The following is a 26,457-nucleotide window of genomic DNA, read 5'->3' as shown; positions in this document are numbered from 1 at the left end:
ATTAAGTAGCCACGCTGTTGGGGGGCGGGGGCAAAAGCGCCGGCAGCTATTCAGTATGGAAATACACACAGACAATGACACGCCCCTACTGCATGCTAGAATCTCCGAAAAACAAGCCGATTTCAACCTCAAAATGTACGCTTTTGAATATACCAATACTGTTATCTCAATAAATGGAGAGGCTTCTTCATGATCTCAACTAACAGATTCTGCAAAAAAGCGGAAATCACCAATTTTGGAAAAAAACGCTTGTTTCTCATTTTGCTCGCAAGTTGTGCTGCCGACTTGTGTCACTGCTTTCCGTGACGGGTCACATTTATGCCTTTTGAGAAAGTGGATTGTTTTAGAAGCTTTTCTGGAACGCTTTGTGGCAGTCCAATATTGGAAAGAGGAGGCCAGGACCAATGGAGAAGCTCACGGCTAGGAAAAGACATCAATCATGGACATTTCCACCTACTCACACTCCAAACTTGGAACCACCCACAGCTGTAGGCAATGATGGCCTAATGGAGGTCACCATAAAATTGAGAACTCTGCTACACTCAAGGTTAGATGGTTTGAAGGACAGAATTCTTCAGTATGAGGTGCTGAAGCACACGTTGGCCAAGAGAGAAACCAGCTGAAGAGTAAGAAGACAGAGTTAGATTTGCAAAATCTTCTTTAATGATGTTGCCTTTCTTCAGTTCTGTCTTCCCCTTTTAAAGTGGCCTAGCGTTGTAACAGATGTGTGGAACAAAGCCCGGTTTGTTCATACCACAGCCCGGGAGGAACCTAAGTACCAGTTTAAATTCCTAAGTTCTTGGCTAAATAAAAGATCATTTCTGTTAACCCGGCTCCCATCTCTCTTGTGGTTGTGTTTTGCGGCAGTTTAAACCTCTCCTCGTCTTGGGGCCCGAATCACATTATCCTTTGTATAAAGCATACGTTGTCTCATCCAAGATACAATACAATATCACTGCAAAAACTTGAAATGTTTCCAGCGATGTGGTATTGCATCTCGAATAAGACAGCAGATATGAAAATCAGGTGTTATTGAAAAAACGGGCTTGACACGGGTTCATTTCACATTTCGATGTCAGTCATAGCATGTTTTCTAAGTGCTCAAATGACGTCAGGTTTCTGAAATTTCTACATAAAGAATTGTTAATGTGTGTGTGACTTCTATTAAAAGATTTTCTAAATTTAGCTTCAACGAATGAACTACAAAGCATGAAACGGGTAGCTATGCTGCAAAAAAGTATGACATTATGGATTGTTGTTTGTATTCCACATATCTTAACAGTCGGCTTCAAAGAGATTTCGGAAGTCCTTTCTGCTTTTGGCTCCGATGTGTGCGCTAAAATGTCACATAAACTTTAGCGCCTACAAAATTAAACTACGCAAAACCATTTTAGAGGAGAAGCGCAGCAGAATGGAATGCCAATTGAGTTTCTATAAACCAACAAGACTATATTTTCAGGGATCATTTCTATAGTTCTTTGCTTGGAAATGTGTTTTGAAAGTGCTTGTCTCCCAACCCACGATGAAGAGTCATGATGCTCCTTTCTGAGCATGAATTGGGCACAGAGCAGTGACTTTGGTTGTGAGCTCTGTGTCGTTGATGAGCGTTCTTTATTGCTTTTTGCAATATTGAAGAAAGGAGTATGTTCTGAGTGGTGTTTGGTATTTAAGTCTCATTTTGTAATTGTTTTGTTTTTGCATCTGTAGGTCCTATGCAGCAAACTTTGTTGAAATGTGGAACTGGGTGTTGTCTATGACAGCAGTTGCAAAAAGTGGGTTTTAGAGTAAAGAGTGCTTTGGATACGTGCCCCATTCAAGGTCAGCCATTGCAAGTTTTCTAAGAATACAATCAATGTCAAGTTTCTGAAGTGCATAAGTTAGCAATTGTTGGTAGGTTTTTTACTTTTTCGTTGGACGTCAGCTCTGTGTCGTTGATGAAGTTTCTGTGTTGCTGTTGTCGATGTTGAAGAAAGGGGTATGATCTGAGCGTTGTTTGACATTTGTGCCTTTTGAGAAAGTGGATTGTTTTAGAAGCTTTTCTGGAACGCTTTGTGGCAGTCCAATATTGGAAAGAGGAGCCCAGGACCAATGGAGAAGCTCACGGCTAGGAAAAGAAATCAATCATGAACATTTCCACCTACTCACACTCCAAACCTGGAACCACCCACAGCTGTAGGCAATGATGGCCTAATGGAGGTCACCATAAAATTGAGAACTCTGCTACACTCAAGGTTAGATGGTTTGAAGGACAGAATTCTTCAGTATGAGGTGCTGAAGCATACGTTGGCCAAGAGAGAAACCAGCTGAAGAGTTAAATGTCTACATAAAGAATTGTTAATGTGTGTGTGTGACTTCTATTAAAGGTTTTCTAAATTTGGCTTCAACGAATGAACTACAAAGCATGAAACGGGTAGCTATGCTGCAAAAAAGTAAGACATTATGGATTGTTGTTTGTATTTCACATATCTTAACAGTCGGCTTCAAAGAGATTGTGGAAGTCCTTTCTACTTTTGGCTCCGATGTGTGCGCTAAAATGTCACGTAAACTTTAGCGCCTAAAAAATTCAACTACGCAAAACCATTTTAGAGGAGAAGCGCAGCAGAATGGAATACCAATTGAGTTTCTATAAACCGATAAGACTATATTTTCAGGGATCATTTCTATAGTTCTTTGCTTGGAAATGTGTTTTGAAAGTGCTTGTCTCCCAACCCACGATGAAGAGTCATGATGCTCCTTTCTGAGCATGAATTGGGCACAGAGCAGTGACTTTGGTTGTGAGCTCTGTGTCGTTGATGAGCGTTCTTTATTGCTTTTTGCAATATTGAAGAAAGGAGTATGTTCTGAGTGGTGTTTGGTATTTAAGTCTCATTTTGTAATTGTTTTGTTTTTGCATCTGTAGGTCCTATGCAGCAAACTTTGTTGAAATGCTGAACTGTGTGTTGTCTATTACAGCAGTTGCAAAAAGTGGGTTTTAGAGTAAAGAGTGCTTTGGATACGTGCCCAATTCAGGGTCAACCATTGCAAGTTTTCTAAGAATGCAATCAATGTCAAGTTTCTGAAGTGCATAAGTTAGCAATTGTTGGTAGGTTTTTGACTTTTTCGTTGGACGTCAGCTCTGTGTCGTTGATGAAGTTTCTGTGTTGCTGTTGTCGAAGTTGAAGAAAGGGGTATGATCTGAGCGTTGTTTGACATTTGTGCCTTTTGAGAAAGTGGATTGTTTTAGAAGCTTTTCTGGAATGCTTTGTGGCAGTCCAATATTGGAAAGAGGAGCCCAGGACCAATGGAGAAGCTCACGGCTAGGAAAAGAAATCAATCATGAACATTTCCACCTACTCACACTCCAAACCTGGAACCACCCACAGCTGTAGGCAATGATGGCCTAATGGAGGTCACCATAAAATTGAGAACTCTGCTACACAAGGTTAGATGGTTTGAAGGACAGAATTCTTCAGTATGAGGTGCTGAAGCACACGTTGGCCAAGAGAGAAACCAGCTGAAGAGTAAGAAGACAGAGTTAGACTTGCAAAATCTTCTTTAATGATGTTGCCTTTCTTCAGTTCTGTCTTCCCCTTTTAAAGTGGCCTAGCATTGTAACAGATGTGTGGAACAAAGCCCGGTTTGTTCATACCACAGCCCGGGAGGAACCTAAGTACCAGTTTAAATTCCTAAGTTCTTGGCTAAATAAAAGATCATTTCTGTTAACCCGGCTCCCATCTCTCTTGTGGTTGTGTTTTGCGGCAGTTTAAACCTCTCCTCGTCTTGGGGCCCGAATCACATTATCCTTTGTATAAAGCATACGTTGTCTCATCCAAGATACAATACAATATCACTGCAAAAACTTGAAATGTTTCCAGCGATGTGGTATTGCATCTCGAATAAGACAGCAGATATGAAAATCAGGTGTTATTGAAAAAACGGGCCTGACACGGGTTCATTTCACATTTCGATGTCAGTCATAGCATGTTTTCTAAGTGCTCAAATTACGTCAGGTTTCTGAAATGTCTACATAAAGAATTGTTAATGTGTGTGTGACTTCTATTAAAAGATTTTCTAAATTTAGCTTCAAGGAATGAACTACAAAGCATGAAACGGGTAGCTATGCTGCAAAAAAGTATGACATTATGGATTGTTGTTTGTATTCCACATATCTTAACAGTCGGCTTCAAAGAGATTGTGGAAGTCCTTTCTACTTTTGGCTCCGATGTGTGCGCTAAAATTTCACGTAAACTTTAGCGCCTACAAAATTAAACTACGCAAAACCATTTTAGAGGAGAACCGCAGCAGAATGGAATGCCAATTGAGTTTCTATAAACCGATAAGACTATATTTTCAGGGATCATTTCTATAGTTCTTTGCATGGAAATGTGTTTCGAAAGTGCTTGTCTCCCAACCCACGATGAAGAGTCATGATGCGCCTTTCTGAACATGAATTGGGCGCAGAGCAGTGACTTTGGTTGTGAGCTCTGTGTTGTTGATGAGCGTTCTTTATTGCTTTTTGCAATATTGAAGAAAGGAGTATGTTCTGAGTGGTGTTTGGTATTTAAGTCTCATTTTGTAATTGTTTTGTTTTTGCATCTGTAGGTCCTATGCAGCAAACTTTGTTGAAATGTGGAACTGGGTGTTGTCTATGACAGCAGTTGCAAAAAGTGGGTTTTAGAGTAAAGAGTGCTTTGGATACGTGCCCCATTCAAGGTCAGCCATTGCAAGTTTTCTAAGAATACAATCAATGTCAAGTTTCTGAAGTGCATAAGTTAGCAATTGTTGGTAGGTTTTTTACTTTTTCGTTGGACGTCAGCTCTGTGTCGTTGATGAAGTTTCTGTGTTGCTGTTGTCGATGTTGAAGAAAGGGGTATGATCTGAGCGTTGTTTGACATTTGTGCCTTTTGAGAAAGTGGATTGTTTTAGAAGCTTTTCTGGAACGCTTTGTGGCAGTCCAATATTGGAAAGAGGAGCCCAGGACCAATGGAGAAGCTCACGGCTAGGAAAAGAAATCAATCATGAACATTTCCACCTACTCACACTCCAAACCTGGAACCACCCACAGCTGTAGGCAATGATGGCCTAATGGAGGTCACCATAAAATTGAGAACTCTGCTACACTCAAGGTTAGATGGTTTGAAGGACAGAATTCTTCAGTATGAGGTGCTGAAGCATACGTTGGCCAAGAGAGAAACCAGCTGAAGAGTTAAATGTCTACATAAAGAATTGTTAATGTGTGTGTGTGACTTCTATTAAAGGTTTTCTAAATTTGGCTTCAACGAATGAACTACAAAGCATGAAACGGGTAGCTATGCTGCAAAAAAGTAAGACATTATGGATTGTTGTTTGTATTTCACATATCTTAACAGTCGGCTTCAAAGAGATTGTGGAAGTCCTTTCTGCTTTTGGCCTCGATGTGTCTGCTAAAATGTCATGTAAACTTTAGCGCCTACAAAATTCAACTACGCAAAACAATTTTAGAGGAGAAGCGCAGCAGAATGGAATGCCAATTGAGTTTCTATAAACTGTTAAGAGTATATTTTCAGGGATCATTTCTATAGTTCCTTGTTTGGAAATGTGTTCCGAAATGCTTGTCTCCCAACCTCTGAAGAAGAGTCATGATGCTCGTTTCTTAGCATGAATTGGGCACAAAGCAGTGACTTTGGTTGTGAGCTCTGTGTCGTTGATGAGTGTTCTGTATTGCTTTTTGCAATATTGAAGAAAGGAGTATGTTCTGAGTGGTGTTTGTGTAGCCGGTTCGGGCTTGCGTGTCTCTGCTATTACGACTCGGCTACCCCTCTGCGTTGTGTTGTGTTGTGTGATGAATAAAGACTGAAGTCGAAACGCTGGTTCAGAGGTTCTTTATCTGCATGAATTGAAAAATGCAGTAATTATTTGTTGCATTCAATGTAGTGTGGTTTTAATCAGCCTTCTCCTCGCTCCGCTCAGACCTCCCGCGGACTGAAGCGAGCTCACAATGTACAATCTCATTTACAGTAATAAAAAATATAAAGAAAATAGTAATAATTAATATAACATCAGGTGTATCAACAATATACTATATATATATATATATATATATATATATATATATATATATATATATATTTACATATATATTTATATATATATATATTTCTCTGAATATACATTGACACCTATCAAACTCATAAAATATACATCTTTAAATCACCCACATTCCAGCATTTTATATAACAATACGGTTGAACACAAAGAAATCACAAAAACAATTTATAACCATACCTGCATGAATTGAAAAATGCAGTAATTATTTGTTGCATTCAATGTAGTGTGGTTTTAATCAGCCTTCTCCTCTCAAACATTTGAACATAGAAAAGATATCAACAGACACGCTTCACAGGCCTACTTTCACACTAACATACTAACAACGTGATACTGCATTCACTCGGTTAAACTTTCACTCATTCAGGGAAAACAGCTTCAAAAGGGAAAATCACATACTTGTACATACTCCTTTACATTTTAACAAAATCAAATCACTTAATTAAGGATTATTTTCACTTATAACACTCTTTTGAACAGGAGTGCACACATTACATATTTCGCTCCGCTCAGACATCCCGCGGACTGAAGCGAGAGCGCGCGCAACGCGACAATGACGTCACAACTGCGACGAACGCAAAACTCAGATATATATAGAAAATTAATTATTTTCTTCTCTTACATACATATGTAACAGGACAATTAGGATTTTGTGTGAATTTAAATTTAAAACACAAGTTATAATTAATACCCTGTAAAGACTCTGGGGCGGATCTAATCCGTGGGGAATTTGCATATCATAATTAATAATTGGTAATTAATAATTATTCATAAATTTTTGGATTAGATCAGTCTTACATGTTAATAAAACTCCCGATAAGGGATGATATGTCATTTTACCTGCATGCATGTCTGTGTATCCTTGCACTTAACCACAAGTTGATTGCAATTAACTACACGGACCACGTCTTACAAAACAGGCTAAATTAATTAGCTCAATTGTCAGACTAATATTTGTGAGACTCCACAATATCATCTTACTTTATAGGATTTCAGGAAAAGCAATTCTGTGGCCACAAGAATTGGGTTTCCTGCCCTATAAACACATACTCTTTAAAGTATCTTTAATTTGTAAGCTTGTTGCTATAAGATCTTTTGGCACTTAAGGGACTTGAAAATGAGCAAAAAGGCAGTACATCAATCAGATGAATATAATGAATTTAATAAGGCAGAACTACTTATGTATTTACTACGGTTACATGGGATATATGTATTTACAAACATAATAAACAACAATACACGATGAGGCATCGATGAACGAGAAATGCATAGAGTGTGGACAATGGAAACACGTGTGAGAGGGGAAGAGGAAGAGAGAGAGAGAGAGAGAGAGAGCATTGGCAACATTCCCCCTGACAGTCCCCTGTCTGTAACAACACGAAAACATCATCTTAATGCTTCTTAGAAGCTCTATAAAGAGATATACTTAAGTTTCTGGGTCTCTCTGTGTCGCGGCATTCCTGCGCGTGCGTGAGCGGAGTCCTTTAGGAAGCGTCACTGGGTGCTGAGTTTCCAAGTCTTTGGGGTAAAATTACCAAAGGAAAATAGTTCGGCTAAGTTCGTTTCACTTTGTGGAAGTGAACAGAGTCGACTACGGAAAACAAAACTTTGACTAACAAAGAAAAGAAATAAAGATCTCTACGGGGAAATCACGCTGAGTTAACGTCACATCTTCGCATGGCTGGTGAAGAAGCGTGTGTGCGTCTCTCGCCACGTGGTCACGTGCGCGTGTTTCTCCTTCAAAACGAGCGCGCGCTCGTTTAAAGGTCCCTTGTAGATGGATTTGCTGAAGAGATATGTCACGCGGTGTTCTTTTCACTCGTCGATTGGAATTAAACACGGAGACTTATCTAAGACTGAAAAACACAAACTAAACTAGAAACAAATAAAAGAAAGGCGAAGAGCTCGCCCGGAGGCGAGACCTTACATTATGACACAAAGACAGGCGAAGTAACAGAGCGAGCGGAGGGGGGAAGCGTCATTTATCACCTTGGAGAAATCCGGCCTCTTCCTGTTGACTTGGCCAATTAGAGGGTTGGAATTTCACAGGCGGGACTTTGGTTTTTATTGCTCTTTGTCTAAGAGAGAGACATTTGAAACCGACGAAATTAGGGTGTTTAAGAGCAGAATCTTCACAATTCTTATAATACTAATGTGTCACAAGTTTAGCAAAATGTAATGTCAATTAACAAATGGGGAATGAAGATTGGAGTTTATCGAGACCAAACTTGCCACAAATGGATTTGGTTAAACATTAGTTGGCAAAGTTTAAAACATTATCGCATTAGAGTTGTCGAGAAACATAGACCAAACCACAAAAAGGCAACTCATGAAATAGGGAACTTAGATACATTGTTCATACAATTCTCAAGTGGATATATAATAGCATATATATATATATATATATATGAATACAGGATTCATTTCTCCTCCTTGGTTAGAATTCAGAGAGGGCCACAGTTCTGTGAACATTCCTTTGGGTCGTAAATGCCGTTATCTAAGAACACCAGTGATGTTAGTTTTGGTCTCTTTTCCCTTCAAAGATGGAAAACATAGTAAACTATATTTTACTGGATATTACTGTACGTATTCTGATTGATCACACCGAAAGCATTCTGGAGGTGTCCAGAACTATGTGTACAAGTTATGGGAATAGACAGTTATATTTAAAATGATTAATGAAGGTATTTATAATTCACTTTAAGCTACGATAAAATCATAGTCATTCCAATGTGACATGGGCAAATGGACACACATAAAAACACATTGAATATATCTGGTTAAATGTCTTTTAAAGAAAAGAAGTTTCTTTTCGCTTTGGAATCCACTTCCTTTGGGACATTCCGATCAGTCATAAAATGTCTTGTAATCGGACACCACGCTCTGTCCTGAGTGTGGTCTTCACTGGTGGGGGAATGTGTGTGTGTTTGTGTGTGTGTGTTTGGGTTAATTTACATTCAGAGATTTTTGGTCTTTAGCCGGATGTATTTAGTTATTCAGATTCACCCACTTAACCCAGTCCTTACAGTCCCCCTTTTTGTCTGATGAAGTCCCTGTGTGGACTTAATCGGACAACAATCATCACAATGGACGGATGACAGGTGAATCATGATGATCGGGTAGCAGGTGCTCTCAGGCTGAGGCTGAGGGCTCAGCTTGATCAAGTTCGACGCAGCCTCCAGCGTGGTACCCTCTTCCTGAGGGTCCCGTGGGCTTGGCTGTAGATGTTCGCACCTCGTTGAGCCTCTTGCGCAGGATGACTGTCGAGCGTCTGGGTGTGGTTGATGGAGGTACCCAGCGTAGGGTCGGCCGCAATCCAAGATTGGACAGCAGGTGTGGTGGTTAAGTAGGGCAGTTGAGACAAAGCTTGGAGGGCTGTGTCGATAGGATACATGTCAATTCGCTGACATTGACAATGTTCTTGAGCCGGTAGATTCGGCTTGGCTCTATGATGGGTAAGTTCCGGAGCAAAACCCACTTCTCTCTGCTTGGGGTCGACGCAGAGTGGGCTGGCACTACCCAGCGAGTAGGCAAGGTGTATTTGTAGAGAGACAGCTGGCGTGGTGATGGCGGAAGCCAGCACGGTTTGCACAAGGCTTAAGGGTATCCGGTGCGGTGGAATTCTACCCATGGCTAGGCTGTCAATGGAGGAGTTCACCTCCAGCAGCGTGTCTATTATCAGGGCTGTTACCAGCTGAGTTTGAGCAAAGTCATTCTGGAAGACAGTAAACAGCTGTTTCATGGAGTTCACTCTCTGGGTCAGCAGAACGCTGTGAGTGTTGAAAATGACCACAATCCCCTTTAGTGTCTTGTCGATGGTCTGCAGGGATGCACTCTGTGTTGCGAGTTGCTCTTTTATCTGTGGAATCTCTGTCTGGATTTCGGCTGCATGCCGCCTCACGGTGGCTAGGTTCACTGTATTCACACTGGACATACAAGTGTTAAACAGAGTGGCGGCGGCTCCGGGCAAAGCTCCCCGGAACTGTTTGGAGCGGTGGTTGTGTCCACCTAACTCCGCTTGTGTGATAGTCATTTTCTCAAGTTCGTTGAGCATGTGCTCGACATCGGCCTCAGCGTGAGTGAGGGTGTCTTCTGTCCATCGGCCCCTACCCAGCTGTATTGTGTTCTGTAGGCGTTGCGAGGATCAGGTGGCACATACACTTTCTGAGTGCGGGTCCGGCAGAAAAGGAGTCCTGGTTGTTCCGCTAGGACGATGCCTGATGCCGGACCTGGTGAGATGTCCGATTGCGGCTGCCCTCTGGTTGGCTGGAGGCACAGCAGCATCCTGGTAAAAGTGAAAGGGAGAGAGAAAGAGAGGAAAAATTTCAGCAAGTGTCGTCCTTGCTTGGCTAGGACAGTCTTTCCGCTTTTGAGGACGCCGGTATGCCACTTGGTTCGGTGTCTTGCAAGTGTCTCTGGTGCTGCGGTGTGCAGCACATGGTGCGTCATGGTCATACATTGGCATGACCCCCCTTTTGCACTGTGGCACCACAAGCTGTGGCGCAGAGATGGCATCAGGTGCAGAACGCTGAATGTTGTCTTGTGCACGCAGCATGTGCCGGTTGACGTCGGTTGTCTGGGGCATTGGTTGTCGGTGGGTGCAGACGGCGTTCGTGGGTGGTTGGAGGGGTATGAGAGGTGGTTTCTCATAGTGTCCATTGTTTGTCATAGTCTTTGGTAAGCTGGAACGTTAAGGTCAGGTTAAGCAGAGGCTCTGTGACATTTTGTCGCACTTGTGGTGAGACTAATGCATGACCCTAAAAGTTCAGAACCAAGGTTTAATGGGTTCGCTAGGAATGTAGCATAAAGCTATGCGTTTCACGTGTATCTAGCTAGTGAAGTGTGTCTTGTATCCTTATCTTAGCTGTGGATGTTAGGAGGCTAAGACTTATGTTGGTTCCGATAGTATTTCCTGGAAAGGGCCTATCCGAGATTAAATAAATGACTTAAGATGGTTCTTATGACTAAATTATTTCTCTGGACTTTTGTAGTGGTTCACTACGGCTTGACGAAGTGAATGATAGGGGGAAAAAGGACAGCTTTCCTATTCAAATTATGCTTATTATCAATCCTCAGGACTATAGTTATGCCCTAGTAATCGTTGAAATTACTTGTGTTGCAGGGTCATAAAAATGAGTGCACTTGTTGAAAATAAACAAAATCACAAATAAAGGTGTCTCTGTTTCCTTTCTGGGCCCTATGGGAAATGGAACCACATTCCAACAAGAGAGGAAATGGAATTGGATCATATAGATGACCGAAAAGACAAGGTAATAGCTGACTGCTATTATTATTAAAGTAAAAATAAAAATAAAACGTAGGTGAGTGGTCAAAACAGCGGGAATGATCTGAATGTGAGAATAGTCAGTAGCACTAGTGACTAAACTTTGAATTCGCTTGGACCAACACTCCATGGTGGGTTACAGCGGTTGCATGTTCACGACCACTCTGTGTGTCCCTTCAAAGGTTTAGTCAACATGCTGATGAAAATTCTCATTACTATACAGATTCTTCTTTAGCTACACATTTTACATGTACTTAAGCTTAAGTTTAATTGGCGATTTAGCCTACAGTGCTCAGCAAGGACTATGCCTAAACAAGTGAAGGTGAACTTTAGCTGAGCAGAATTGAAAGTACGGAAAGTGAAGAATTACAAACCCTAACTGGGGTTAAAGAAAGTATTCTAGAATACTTTGGGCTGTATAAACAGCAGCTGTAATTAAGGCTTCAAGTAAATTATGCTAACTGCTAACTGTAGAAGTTATTATTTAGCTTAGCCTAAGCTGGATGGATGTTAGGTTAGGTTAGCCTAGCCTAAGCTAGATGGATCCTAGGTTAGGTTAGCTTAGCCTAAGCTGGATGGATGGATGCTAGGTTAGGTTAGCTTAGCCTAAGCTGGATGGACGCTAGGTTAGGTTAGCTTAGCCACCTAGGCTGGATTGTTTACAAAGTGACATCACGAGTTAGCACTTCCTGTGACAAGTCGTTGTCATGGGAACCAGAGCATGTCAGAACAATTCGACAGTACCTGAAGAATGTCTGCACCTTTTTAATGAGTTATGCATGTTTAAACGGGTTAAAAGGGGGCGCCTATACTTTAAGTCTTTCAAGAACTTGATGTTACATTTAGTAAAATGCAAATGTGTTTTGGCATTTGCTAATTTTACTCATGGAACTCTTCTCTTTACTTTACACAACTTATTCTATTTGTTTACAGAGTAAGGAAATAGATTTGCTGTAAGTCAAAGCTTGTCTAAGCCTATGTAGTTACGTCCCTCATGCATAAACGCTGGCTCTTCAGCGAGTGAACAGTTTTGATCGCTAGGTAGCTCTCTGATTGTAGATGCAGCTAAAATTTTTAGGTGAATTACATCAATCTAACAATAATTTGTAAGGCCTTTACATTGTAGAAAGGGGAGCATCACCCAGGTCTACGTATATATAACACTGTCCTGAGCTTTCTTTGTCAGAAACAGGTTTAGCAATACTGCAATTTGGATTTCTTTAACCAAAGCAGGATAGATATCGGTACAGTTTACAAGCTGCTGAGATGAGAATTTTTTTTTTTGTCAAACAGACTTACGCTTTACTGCTGAACTTACTTATATTAGTTGGAAATCTAAGACTCTTTCACTTACAGTAGAGATGTCAATTCCAGCTATTGTTTTATCTGCATTTAGACAAGCCAGCAACCAGTGATCAAAATGCTTATCGCATGTTGTGTTCCGTTTGGATCGCAATGATCAAATGCACACCTGTAGGTTTACAGTAGTTTAAACTCAGGTGGTTTTCCTACACTATGGCGTCAAGGTGACGTATGCCTTATTTGGAGCTAGTGTTTCCTGTAACCTTTCATTGTCATGGAAATGTTTAGCAGTGCCAATTCAACCAGCATCTAGAAACTGTTTGTTTCAAAAGAGTCGTTCATAGTCTGTTGGCCGTTGAGATTTACACGTCCATTTAAGATTTTTAAATCAGTAAAATTCTAATTTTACGAATGCAGAGTTTTGCAACTCTTTGAGCACACATTTTCATCAACTTTTACAAGTTCTATGTTCTATGCTGATCAGGGACCCTTTTACAGAGTCTTGCATTGTGTTCATTCTGTGTGCCTTCTGGTTTTGCAGTTCGGAATCAATGGGATCTTAGGGACCCTTTCTGAGGAGGCCTTCTGTGTTAGAGGCCTTCTGTATTCAGTTCACGCATCGTTGAGCAGCATTTCTTGGTCTTTGGCGAGCTGGAAGGTGCAGGGTAGCGAACTTGAATCTTGACTTGGTGCTGAGGCTGTGTACCCATGGATGGCTGCTGGAGTTCCTGGGAACTCTGTGACCTTGGAGTCTGGCTGTACGACTGCACGTTCAGCTGTCACGTTTGGGGTATAAGAGTTCGATCTTTGCTCTTAGCTTTAGTGCCGAGTCTTTCAAAGGGCTGAGCTGACATTAAAGTGAGGTCTGAGCCGGTGTCTACCAGGGCTTCCAGGCTCACCTCATTTTCCAAAGTGATGGCTAGGTAGAGTTTCCGGGCCACCCCCCTTTTCGATCAGGTTCCCCAGGAGTCTTAGCGTAGGGGCTGGTGTGGTGATCGATGGGCGGTTAGGGCCGGTCTCATGTGGTTTGCTGCGGAGGCAGGTAGCCAAAACATGGGAACTTGTGCCGTCCTGCTCAGGCTGGGCAGCTGTCAGCTGTGGTGACTGGCTGATGGTGTCATTTTGTGATGTGACAGTTAGCTCTGTGCTCTGAGGCTGACGAGCAGTGTTCTGGTTGCCTGGTTCAGGTCTTACGCTTAGACATAGGATGTCCGTCTCGTCCCTCTTGTCTCCTTTGGAAAGTCTTTTGTGAAGAAGCTCTTTCAGCGACTTCAGGGTCTCAGCTGTCTCAGATGTGGCGGCACTTTTTTTTTTCTGATGTGGGTTCAGACTTGTGCTTACCAGTGGCATGTCAAGAGGGGTTCCGCTCTGGGCTGTCTGGGCTTGATGGTCTGGTCGATGGGGCTCGGCTCTTTCTGGGCCATTGGTCGGTTTCCCATGTGGCTCCACCTTTTGGGTGGTCGGGTGGTTGTTGCAGGTCCCAGAATCTGTCAAAGCCCTCGCTCTGGTGTCTTGGACGAGCACCATCGCAGTAGTGCTGCCCTCTGTTGGCCTGGAACGGTCTTGACTCTCTGTAAACAGGGCTATGGTGTTGTGGGGCACCCTCTAGAGGCAGCTCTGAGTAGGGCTCAGAGACAGAGTAGATTGTGGGGTTTTTCAAAGTCTTTTCGGACACAGTCTTTTGCTTTGTGTAAGCTTCTTTTAACTGTTGAGTAGTCATGCTATGTGGTCAGGCCAGGATGTCTAGATGATGACTCACTGTGGGGTGCAGATTTCGGAGAGACAAAGTTCTGAAGTTGAAATCATCCTCCATGCCAGACTGATTGAGGTCCATGGCTGTGATTAGTCTTTGGTCTGATTCTGGATCAGAGAATTCTTTAGTGAAGGCCTGCCGCAGCGGCTGGTAGTCCGACTTGACTGTCTCTGGTTGACGGTCGAGGAAGCTGCGCGCATCACGACTGGACGTGATTCTGAGCAGGTACAATCTGTCCCACGCGGTGACGTTGGTAACAGTTTGTAAGTGAAAGTCAATGTCCTGCGGGTGCCGTGCACGTTGTTGCCTCCTGCATGGTTCGGAGTGGACATAGGGATGTTTCTGGCCAGCTTGTTAAGTCTTTTGGGAGCCATGCCGTGGTTAGTGGCCGGGGCTCTCCTGGAAATGCTCTTCCCCCCTCGCTGCTGACGGGGGTTCTTGTGGGCTGGCTGGTGATGTTTTGAACAGTGGGCTTTCACCCCCTTGTACAGCTCTGGGTTCTTGGCTGAAAGGTGCGGACTGGCTGGTCAGGGAAACTTTGTGGTGTGCGTTTCCCCATCCCGGTCCTTCTGTAGTCTATAAGAGGGCTTCAACTCTGTGTGAACAGTGTCAAGTTCGTGTTCGAGATCTTGTCTCTGCTGAACGAGCTTGTGGATGGTAGCACGGGCCTCTTGCGAGTTTCTTTCGCAGGCCGTGGCTTTCGAGTCTCTTTAAGTTCAGTCTCTGCTCTTTGCAAGGGGCTTCACTTTTGTCGGAGTTTCTCGTTGAGTTCCTCTCTGGTTCTTTTCTCTGACTGCACTCTTTGGTCTATGTGCAGATGAAGATCAGATAGGGCAGTTTGAAGTCTTTCCACTTCCTTCTGTAGCTCGGGGTCGTTGTCATCCTCGGCTTGCATCCTTAGCGTTGCAACTTCGTGCTCCAGGGCGATGCGGCTCCTTTCGTGGAGACGTGCTTGTGCGATGAGCTGGCAAGTGAGGTTGACGTGTCTGACCGGTCTTTGTTGTGGGAGCTTTGGCTTGGTTTGTGCGCCATCAGCCTGTCCACGTCTGCGATGCTCTTGGCTCGGGGGCTCTGAGTCACTGGCGACCTTGGTCAGGAATGGAGGTGTCATGAATCTCAGCCATGTCTCCAGGTTGTCCCAGCGGGTTGTGGGACTGTAGGACCGGAACATTCTGGCTTCACTGTGGGCGAGAGGAACACAACACACACACAGAGAGACAAATCCCAGTTCGTTCTACGTTTAACAAGCTATAATACGGGCTATGCCGCGTATGAAAATTTGGTTAACTGATGCCGACAGTTAAATCATTTGGTGGGACAATTTGGGTAGGTCAGCATGGGCCTGAATAAAGATTTTTAACGGGGCGGTAACTTAGGGGTCACCTGTTGATGCTAACGGCTTGGTTGTCAAACTATTATTCAGCGTTCCTTGTTGTCTCAGATAGGTTCTGTCTCTAGGTGAACTGAAAGGAACAGAGCACAACAGAAAACAGCAATGGCAAGATAGCAAAGTTTGAAGTAACATGCAACCATCCAAGATGGAAAGGTCTGTAATGAAATGGCGTTAATAGTACACAGGAAGTGTTACAGGGGAAGAGGAGGCCTAAGCCTGCGCTTTGTGGCTCGGAGAGTAGGAGGGAGCCAACACTTCAATGACCGGGGGAATCTCTAGATTCTGTGGCCAATACTAAGTGATGGATTTAATACCTTTTCTAGTTTCCCTGGGGTGAACTGAGGTCATTCGGGTTGGAGTCAGCATTGTGGTTGGTCTTTCTGTCGTCCCCAAACACTTGACAGCAGTGTCCCGGGCCCTTCCGCATATCTGTACTGATGTGTGCCCTCACGCAACCCAACCTTGAACGCAACCGGCAGTGCCAAATTGGTGATGTCGTGTTGCGGGCTGCACCAACGGAGAAATACAGGAAAGTCAGAGACTCGTGCTCAGTCAGCGCTGGTGACGCAGGTCAGACGAACCATCTTGCTGGACCCCAAGCAGAGATGACTGTCAAATCACCACAGCCCGAGAGAAATTTCTACCTACAAACACAAAACAGGATGAAGGACAAGTGAACCTCAACGTGAATTAAAGCTCTCTCTATCTAAATCAAATTGAGTGTCTATTTTTTGTCGAAAAATCAAAGGCAACGGCTTTACTAAAATTATGGTACAAACAAAAAGGGAATTATGACAATGTTAATTATCAGAACAACCTAGCCTCCATTCAGAGAAGAGATTAAGTGCAGCAGGAAGCCACTTCCCCTTAGTGGTCTTGGGCCACTTCCTCTTAGTGGTCAACCTGGCTGACAGAGAACTTGATTTAAATTGCATTCAAACTGGTTTAAATACAATTCAAATCAAGTGTATGCATAGATGTTAAGTAACTTCTAGAATAGTAAGGATACAGTTGTCATAACATATCAAATACAGTACGTAACGTATCAAATCAAAATTATTAAAAATAATTTGAAAAAGGAAATATAGAAATAAAGCCATAAAACCATTCCCAACAGGAAAGGAGACTTAATTCAAATTGATCTTGACATTTGTTTGTTTCAAACCAAATTTGAATAAGTGTAGGAAATTAAAGGTTGGCATTATTTTTGATGATGATCACGACTACAGTGAGGTATCAATGATAATAACCAAAATAAAACCAACTGGGAGAAAGCCACTTCAGAAAAGAATGATGTTAGGAACTAAGTGATGAGCTGACGTAGAGGGGGGAGGCCACAAGGGGCGCATAACTCCTAAGTGGTCATCAGAAACTGCTACTGCTTACTTTTAAATTTTAAATTCAACTGTGGTTTGAACCAAATTCAAAATAAGTGTACACAGTCGGGAGTGAAATCATGTTAGTAAAACTGGAACTTGCACATGCATTGAAAGTTAGAAACACAATTTCAGAAATTCACTGGAAAAATCTGAAATTTCGATGAGAGAGATTGTTTAGGAAAAGACGACCTCGTTACTAGTGTCCACGAGATGGCGCTATTTCGCTCATGGAGGGTAAAGTCAGGGGGCGGTGCGTAATTCGAGAACTGTCAAGCACTTAGGCCTAAGTGCTGCCCTCTAGTGTTTGTCAGCGGAATAACAACCAGCCTGCTTCCATGTGTGATTCAAATTTGAGCGTGCAGACGCTTTGTTTTTTGTAAGATCACACTTATCCAAAATAAAATCTCAGCGGGTTTTTTTTTTTCCGGCTATATTTCACAAAACGGCGTGGCAGGATTTTTTTTCTACACACACACATAGGGAAAACAGGAATTAGGCATCGGTTTTTCGATTCCCACATACAACAATTAGCGCTATGATTCACACGTGTTCGCTTATGAATTTTAAACCTCGGCGGGTTTTTTCTATTCGACACACGTGTGCACGGAAGGATTTCTTCGCGTCCACACACTAATATGGACAACAGGAATTATACGTCTGTCGTTCGGATCCAAATAACATTTATCAAATAGCACTTGTGATTAAAAATGTTTTTAGGTTTTGGATTTTTTTGGTGCTATATTTTAACAAGCACGTCTGTCGGGATTGCTTCGCTGCGTCGTGCAAAATAAAACAGGAAATATTCGTCTGTTTTTTCGACTCCCATGACATATTATCAAATAGCACTTATGATTAAATATGCTTTAGGTTTTTTATAATTGAGTAGCTACGTCAATGTTTAACCAGGAGTTTATCGTTAATCTAACGATTATAATATCAGGCCTTTCTTAAGAATAGTGAAAGAGCATCGTTTCACTAAATCTAGTCTTCACCCTGACAGAAGAATCTCGTTCGGACAGGGGAGTTTAACATTAAAATGTCACAATTCAAAAGAGGTTTCTTCGTCTTTTGTTGGACAAATTTAATACTATGAAACTGTAGTTTTACTTTTAGCTATTAACAATGGCAAAAGGAATGTTAGACATTATTTTGCAGCTGTTAATGTGCTGAAATGGACCTGGCTTTGTGCCTTTAATCAGTCAGCCAGTGAGTTCGCGTTGCGTTCGCTCACTCGAGGCGCGCGTACAATATTAAATCACAATATAGACATCGATTGAAACTGAATTGCTCAAAAACAAGTTTAAAATGTGCCCGCATTATTCTCCACCAATTATGTAAAGACTCTGGGGCGGATCTAATCAGTGGGGAATTTGCATATCATAATTAATAATTGGTAATTAATAATTATTCATACATGTTTGGATTAGATCAGTCTTACATGTTAATAAAACTCCCGATAAGGGATGATATGTCATTTTACCTGCATGCATGTCTGTGTATCCTTGCACTTAACCACAAGTTGATTGCAATTAACTACACGGACCACGTCTTACAAAACAGGCTAAATTAATTAGCTCAATTGTCAGACTAATATTTGTGGGACTCCACAATATCATCTTACTTTATAGGATTTCAGGAAAAGCAATTCTGTGGCCACAAGAATTGGGTTTCCTGCCCTATAAACACATACTCTTTAAAGTATCTTTAATTTGTAAGCTTGTTGCTATAAGATCTTTTGGCACTTAAGGGACTTGAAAATGAGCAAAAAGGCAGTACATCAATCAGATGAATATAATGAATTTAATAAGGCAGAACTACTTATGTATTTACTACGGTTACATGGGATATATGTATTTACAAACATAATAAACAACAATACACGATGAGGCATCGATGAACGAGAAATGCATAGAGTGTGGACAATGGAAACACGTGTGAGAGGGGAAGAGGAAGAGAGAGAGAGAGAGAGAGAGCATTGTCAACATTCCCCCTGACAGTCCCCTGTCTGTAACAACACGAAAACATCATCTTAATGCTTCTTAGAAGCTCTATAAAGAGATATACTTAAGTTTCTGGGTCTCTCTGTGTAGCGGCATTCCTGCGCGTGCGTGAGCGGAGTCCTTTAGGAAGCGTCACTGGGTGCTGCTTGGCGCGCGTGTTGAACGGAGTTTCCGAGTCTTTGGGGTAACATTACCAAAGGAAAATAGTTTGGCTAAGTTCGTTTCACTTTGTGGAAGTGAACAGAGTCGACTACGGAAAACAAAACTTTGACTAACAAAGAAAAGAAATAAAGATCTCTACGGGGAAATCACGCGGAGTTAACGTCACATCTTCGCATGGCTGGTGAAGAAGCGTGTGTGCGTCTCTCGCCACGTGGTCACGTGCGCGTTTCTCCTTCAAAACGAGCACGCGCTCGTTTAAAGGTCCCTTGTAGATGGATTTGCTGAAGAGATATGTCACGCGGTGTTCTTTTCACTCGTCGATTGGAATTAAACACGGAGACTTATCTAAGACTGAAAAATACAAACTAAACTAGAAACAAATAAAAGAAAGGCGAAGAGCTCGCCCGGAGGCGAGACCTTACATTATGACACAAAGACAGGCGAAGTAACAGAGCGAGCGGAGGGGGGAAGCGTCATTTATCACCTTGGAGAAATCCGGCCTCTTCCTGTTGACTTGGCCAATTAGAGGGTTGGAATTTCACAGGCGGGACTTTGGTTTTTATTGCTCTTTGTCTAAGAGAGAGACATTTGAAACCGACGAAATTAGGGTGTTTAAGAGCAGAATCTTCACAATTCTTATAATACTAATGTGTCACAAGTTTAGCAAAATGTAATGTCAATTAACAAATGGGGAATGAAGATTGGAGTTATCGAGACCAAACTTGCCACAAATGGATTTGGTTAAACATTAGTTGGCAAAGTTTAAAACATTATCGCATTAGAGTTGTCGAGAAACATAGACCAAACCACAAAAAGGCAACTCATGAAATAGGGAACTTAGATACATTGTTCATACAATTCTCAAGTGGATATATAATAGCATATATATATATATATATATATATATATATATATATATATATATATATGAATACAGGATTCATTTCTCCTCCTTGGTTAGAATTCAGAGAGGGCCACAGTTCTGTGAACATTCCTTTGGGTCGTAAACGCCGTTATCTAAGAACACCAGTGATGTTAGTTTTGGTCTCTTTTCACTCCAAAGATGGAAAACATAGTAAACTATATTTTACTGGATATTACTGTACGTATTCTGATTGATCACACCGAAAGCATTCTGGAGGTGTCCAGAACTATGTGTACAAGTTATGGGAATAGACAGTTATATTTAAAATGCATAATGAAGGTATTTATAATTCACTTTAAGCTACGATAAAATCATAGTCATTCCAATGTGACATGGGCAAATGGACACACATAAAAACACATTGAATATATCTGGTTAAATGTCTTTTAAAGAAAAGAAGTTTCTTTTCGCTTTGGAATCCACTTCCTTTGGGACATTCCGATCAGTCATAAAATGTCTTGTAATCGGACACCACGCTCTGTCCTGAGTGTGGTCTTCACTGGTGGGGGAATGTGTGTGTGTTTGTGTGTGTTTGGGTTAATTTACATTCAGAGATTTTTGGTCTTTAGCCGGATGTATTTAGTTATTCAGATTCACCCACTTAGCCCAGTCCTTACAACCCATTACATTCTCCCCCTTCTGAATTCACCAAAATCCCAAAGACTCAACCAACTTCACTCATACACTTGACTGGGGTCTCCAAAATGTCTCTACCCATTTCAGCCTGAAAATGCTACCTTCTTAAAAGGTTGAGAGAAATTCAAGGGTGATCAGGCCTTAAAAAACTCCCAGAATAAAATGATGCCTTTTACACCATACCGGGTTTTAACAAACAAATCTTCAAGTCAAATGTATAACATCTATGTTACATCAAATTAATTGCTTTACAGCCACAAGGATAATGCTCAAGTGCATCAGAAAATATGAACTTAGACTATGGAATAACTCTTAAAACAAGGTAAGTAGTGACTGGGATTTTCTACCCAATGTGCTTGTAAGTGATTTAATCTTCAACTGTTTTTGTGCCATAGATTCAATAAGACGATTGACCTTCTTAACCACTCTTCCAGCACGTGTAACTCGTTCTTGAGGATTCTCTACACCCTGACTGTCTCGGTCTCTAGTCTCTGAACTAGGCTGTTCTGTATTGGGCAAGTCCCTTTCCTCCACTATGGGATTGTCCCTTTCCTCCACTATGGGATTGTCTCTTTCCTCCACTATGAGATTGACTCCTTCCTCCACTACGGGATTGACTCTTTCCTCCACTATGGGATTGACTCTTTCACAATCAAGACTAAAACAGTCCGTCTGATCATTAAAAGGCTCTGTAATATGATTGTCCGCATCACAGGACTTCTTAGAACAATCACCATCTTCACTCTGCTGTTCTCCCGCAGCATGGAACTGCACAGATCCAGTTTCGCTTTGTGAGCTTTGACCCAGGGAATGTTCTGTTTCGTCTAACACCCAGAGACTTGTTCGTCTCTCTGAACTTTCACTTTCCAACCAATCTGCAAAATCCTGGGGCTGCTGATGAAAACCTGACCCTCCATCATCACAGTCATCGAGAAATGGATTACTGACTCCTCCAAGTTCTGTCTGAACAGGTAAGAAACTGATGTTCAACAAGAGATTGCGATGTACAACCCTTTTAGATCCTTTTTCATCCTGCACTACATAGGTATGTGTCGGGGGATTCCGATTGATGACAACCTAAACCGTTGACTCCCACTTGTCAGAAAGTTTTCTCTTCCCTCGCTCTCCCTTATTAGCAATCAGCACACGATCTCCAACGCTTAGGTGAGTGCCTTTAACTCTTTTGTTATATCCCCAAGCTTTTTTTTTTCTGTTCTTTGACAGCATGCTGCTGCGCGATAGTTGCTGCTTCATGGAGATGAGAGAGTAGCATCTTGGCGTGACTACCATAATCAACCACCACAGGATCTCGGAGTAACTGTTTGAACATCACGTCTACCTGAAGTCGTGGTACACGGCCGAACATGAGATAAAACGGTGGGAAACCTGTTGTTTCATGCACAGTGGCATTATAAGCAAATGTAAGAGTCTGAATTTGTTGAGGCCACTGATGTTTAGCTTTGAGGGGCAAGGAACGCAACATACCTCCTAAAGTCCTGTTAAATCGTTCAGTTCCTCCATTGCCCATTGGATGATAAGCTGTGGTATGTGACTTAGCAACTCCTGCCAATTTAAGTAGCTCTGCGATTAAACCACTCTCAAAATTAGCGCCCTGATCGGTGTGTATACGCTCAGGAAAGCCATAGACACAGAAAACGTGATCCCACAGCTTTCTGGCCACTTGCTTAGCCGTCTGATTTGCACATGGGAATGCATGAGCTAATTTTGTAAAATGGTCCGTGACCACCAGCACGTCAACAGAGTTCTGCCTAGAGTCTTCTGCACTCCAGAAATCCAAACATACCAATTCCATGGGCGCTGAAGTTCTGATACTCTCCAACGGGGCTCTAGCGGATGGCTCAGGCGTTTTAGCGAGGATGCATCTTTGACAACATTTAACATAAGACTTGATGTCTTGCTCCATCTTAGGCCAGTAAAATCGTTGCCTCGCTAAATGAAGCGTTCTTGCCTGCCCTTGATGTCCAGCAAGGTCATGAATACCACTCAACGATTTGGCTCTAAGACTCTGAGGGAGCACAAATTGATGTCTTCTGTGCTTACTCAACGGGTCTTTGCTCACTCGATAGAGTATGCCATCCAGGAAGGTAAGTCTCTCCCATTGTTTGCTGAGAGAAAGTGCACTTGGGTTGAGGTTTGCTTTCTCACGTCTGGAAGGTCTTCTCCCGCGAGTCACAAAAGGAACAACCACAGATATGTTAGGATCCTGTTCCTGTCTTTGTTGAAGTTCTAGTAGCGAGAGTTCAGGTAATGTGTCCAGACTTGATGGTACAAACTGCTGAACAGACTGGATCAACTGCACTGCCCTAGACTCCACTGCCAGCTCCCAGTTGTCATGAGCTTCACAAATGGCATGAATGTCGCCAACACAGCAAGTACCCGAGCTAGCCACTGGAAAGATCTCTCCTGTGTCAGTCTTCGACCCCTGCTGCTGACATTGAACTTTCAGTCGGAAAGTATCCTGGATCCCTTCCTGACTAAATCCCTCAGCTTCAGACAGCAACCTCTCATACTGTTCATTTAGTAGCCTATGACCGATTGTCTTTGAAAAAGGGTCTCGACTAAGAGCATCAGCCACAATGTTCTTGTTGCCCGCTATGTGACGTATCTCAAAGGTATAAGGGGCTAACTTCGCGACCCAGCGTTGTTCGCAGGCATCAAGCTTCGGTTTAGTCATTATATAGGTTAAAGGATTATTATCCATCCAGACGGAGAATGTGTGTCCTTTAAGCCAATGACTAAACTTCTCGCAGACACTCCACTTTAGGGGACAGGAATTCTAGACGGTGAGCTGGATATCGCCTCTGTGAAGCACTAAGCGTTTTACTCGCAAAAGCGATGGGCCTTGCTTTGTCCTCGCCCAGAGGTATTTGAGACAATACCGCCCCTAAACCATCTAGAGAATCATCTATGGACAGAATCAAGGGTCTTGAAAAATCAGGATGCGCCAGGACTGCGCAGTTCAACAGCTTCTCCTTTAAAGCACTGAAACTTGCATCACACTCCACTGTCCAGTCAGAGGGCTTTAGTTTTCTGAAAGTACCAGCTTTCCTTGTGACATTTCCTCTTCCCTTCCTCTTCTGACCAGCAGTGAGGGCAAACAATGGTCTGGCAATGGCGGAACAACACGATATAAAATTTTGATAATAAAAGACCATCCCCAGAAAAGATTTAACTCTTTTTACTGAAGGAGTTACTCCGTCTTCCTCCATAAGATCATCTTTGGTCATGCGAGAAATCACACCCACCTTTTCTGGGTCTACAGCAACCCCACCCCCTTCGATGATATGGCCCAAAAATCTCACAGAGGTGCGCATAAGGTGACACTTTTTCGGACTCAGCTTCAAATTATGTTGGCGGAGTCTCTGGAATACCACGTCAAGCCTACTCATCGTCATTCGCATAAATGAAGCCGGACTATTGCACAGACCTTGTGGCATAAGATTGTACTAGTGTAATCCAAGTGGGGTGGTGAATGCTGTGTATTTTTTATCCTCCTCATGCATGGGAATGTTATAGAAGCCGGAGGTCAAGTCCATAGTGCTAAAATAGACATTTCCGCCCAGAGCTGCAAGACAATCTGATTGATGCGGGAGTGGGTGTGCGTCTTTTAGAGTCCTGGCATTAAGCAACCTAAAGTCAGTACAAATTCTCAGACTGCCATCCTTTTTCCATACCATGACCAATGGTGATGCAAATTTACTGATGGATTTCCTTATTATGCCTTGATTCTCCATCTCCGTCAAGACCTGCCTCAGGTTTGGTAATGAGCTGGTGGAACTCTCCGGTAAGGAAGGCGGAATGGTCGTTCATCCATCAGACGGATATGATGAGAGAAGCCCTTCGCCTCACCACAATCTAATGCATGTTTTGAAAAAACGTCATTATAGCTAACTAAAAGCTGAACTAACTCTCTTTTGGTAGAATGACTGATTGGGCACGAACTGAGGTCTATATCTTTCAAGCCAACTTCTGCAAGTTGCTTCCCAAAATCTTCACTGTCTGCTTCTAGATAACTGATTACTTGTTCACTAGCCTCAACATGACTGGAGTTCTGGAAAACTCTAAAATCCTCAGCAGCGATACAGGGCGACACATCAGCTAACTTGCAATTCCTCTTCAAAGTCACAGGGCGATCAGAAAGATTCACTATCTTCATGGGGACGTATCTGTCACCCCACATGGGTGTAACCACCCGACCAACCAGAATATTTCGCGGCACGGATCTTGAAGATGTAGGTTCAACAACCACTGTACTTCCGGGGGACATAGGGGTGTTGATCGGCAGTCTGCCCCATACAAGATGTTCATGTCTAGCCAAGAGTGTTACAGCTTGTGTCAACTTCACAGTCCCGATCTTGTTAGGAGTATCGACACCCTGCCATCTTGTCAACCCTGCCATCATATCAAGAAATTGAGAAGCGTCAGGAGACAACGACATATCACAGGCCTGAGTGGTCACCTTCCAATAGTCATCACTGCTCTTCATTTCATGCATGAGATACTTTATGACGTTAGATCCGAGAATGAGGTCATCTTTCTGCCCTGGGACCACAAGAATAGGAACGAAACACTGTACACCGTACACTTCTATCTCCACCTCATACACACATTTAGGGTGAGTCTGATGACCCCCACAGCCAATCAGAATGACTTGCTCCTTTAACTGCTTGCCTGTAGTGATTACATTTTCTTCAATAACCTTAGATACTGTTGCTTCGTTTACTGTACAAGCCATGGAGCCGGAGTCTAACATTCCCTTGACTCTGAATGTCTTATTCACGATTACTGGAGCATAGAATAATTCACTAAATAGTTAAATTCTTTGTGAATTCTGCAGAACTACTTGAATCCCTTCTGATTGAGATGTGTGCTCATACCATTGCTCCCAATCATCATCATATTTTTTGTTGAGGGTTTGATTTTGTTCACCCGCACATTCCCTCTTCCATATGCAGGCTTGTTAGTTTAACGGTGGTTGTTCCTGGCTTGAATGCATACCGGGACCACTGGCTCCAGATCCTGCCTTACGACACTCTCTCTTCCAATGTCCTGCTTTGAAGCAATACAAACACAACCCATCTCGCCTGCAATGCATGGTAGTAGAGTGGTCAGTCGCTTTGCAAACTTTGCATGGCTTTCGAAAGACTGGAATCCGCTTGACATGTATGGTGCCTTAAGTGCTGCTTGATGGTTCTGCTTTAACACACGATCAAGTTGAGCTATGAGACTCTGAATGCTGACATCATCAGACGATATGCCAACATCACTCACAGCGTCCATTTGGCTTTGTGGTCTCATTGAATCTCCCACCAGAGTTGATTCATCAATTGCAGCAGCCTGGACGTTTGCAGAAACATATCTCTCAGCACCTGAACGTTTCGATCTGGCTCGCTGCTGCTGAATCTTCAGTTGTGTCTGGTGATCATCGAGGCGTTCCTGAATTTCACTAGCTTTCCACTTGTCAGCAGTTTTGAACTTGAGCACTGCAGAAAGAGCTGGGTCAGGGCAGTGCTTAACGAACATCATGGTTACCTCTTTA

General features: G+C 42.6%; 4 non-coding genes across 4 annotated transcripts; all 4 read left to right on the top strand.

Moving 5' to 3' along the window:
• Positions 1–1,443: 1,443 nt before the first annotated feature.
• Positions 1,444–1,657, top strand: LOC143730350 (small nucleolar RNA U3). Its single transcript, XR_013200555.1, has one exon. It is a non-coding gene; the product is annotated as a small nucleolar RNA U3 (small nucleolar RNA).
• A 978-nt stretch (positions 1,658–2,635) lies between these two features.
• On the top strand, positions 2,636–2,849 carry LOC143730338 (small nucleolar RNA U3). Its single transcript, XR_013200544.1, has one exon. It is a non-coding gene; the product is annotated as a small nucleolar RNA U3 (small nucleolar RNA).
• A 1,468-nt stretch (positions 2,850–4,317) lies between these two features.
• Positions 4,318–4,531, top strand: LOC143729952 (small nucleolar RNA U3). The gene has a single exon (XR_013200199.1). It is a non-coding gene; the product is annotated as a small nucleolar RNA U3 (small nucleolar RNA).
• Positions 4,532–5,509: 978 nt separating this feature from the next.
• On the top strand, positions 5,510–5,722 carry LOC143729991 (small nucleolar RNA U3). Its single transcript, XR_013200234.1, has one exon. It is a non-coding gene; the product is annotated as a small nucleolar RNA U3 (small nucleolar RNA).
• The last annotated feature ends 20,735 nt before the right edge of the window (positions 5,723–26,457 follow it).

The sequence above is a fragment of the Siphateles boraxobius genome, unplaced genomic scaffold (genome assembly GCF_051911475.1).
Source record: "Siphateles boraxobius isolate OS27281-9 unplaced genomic scaffold, OSU_SipBor_1 8, whole genome shotgun sequence".
In the NCBI taxonomy this organism is placed as follows: Eukaryota; Metazoa; Chordata; class Actinopteri; order Cypriniformes; family Leuciscidae; genus Siphateles; species Siphateles boraxobius.
This window is presented reverse-complemented; position numbering and strand designations above follow the sequence as displayed.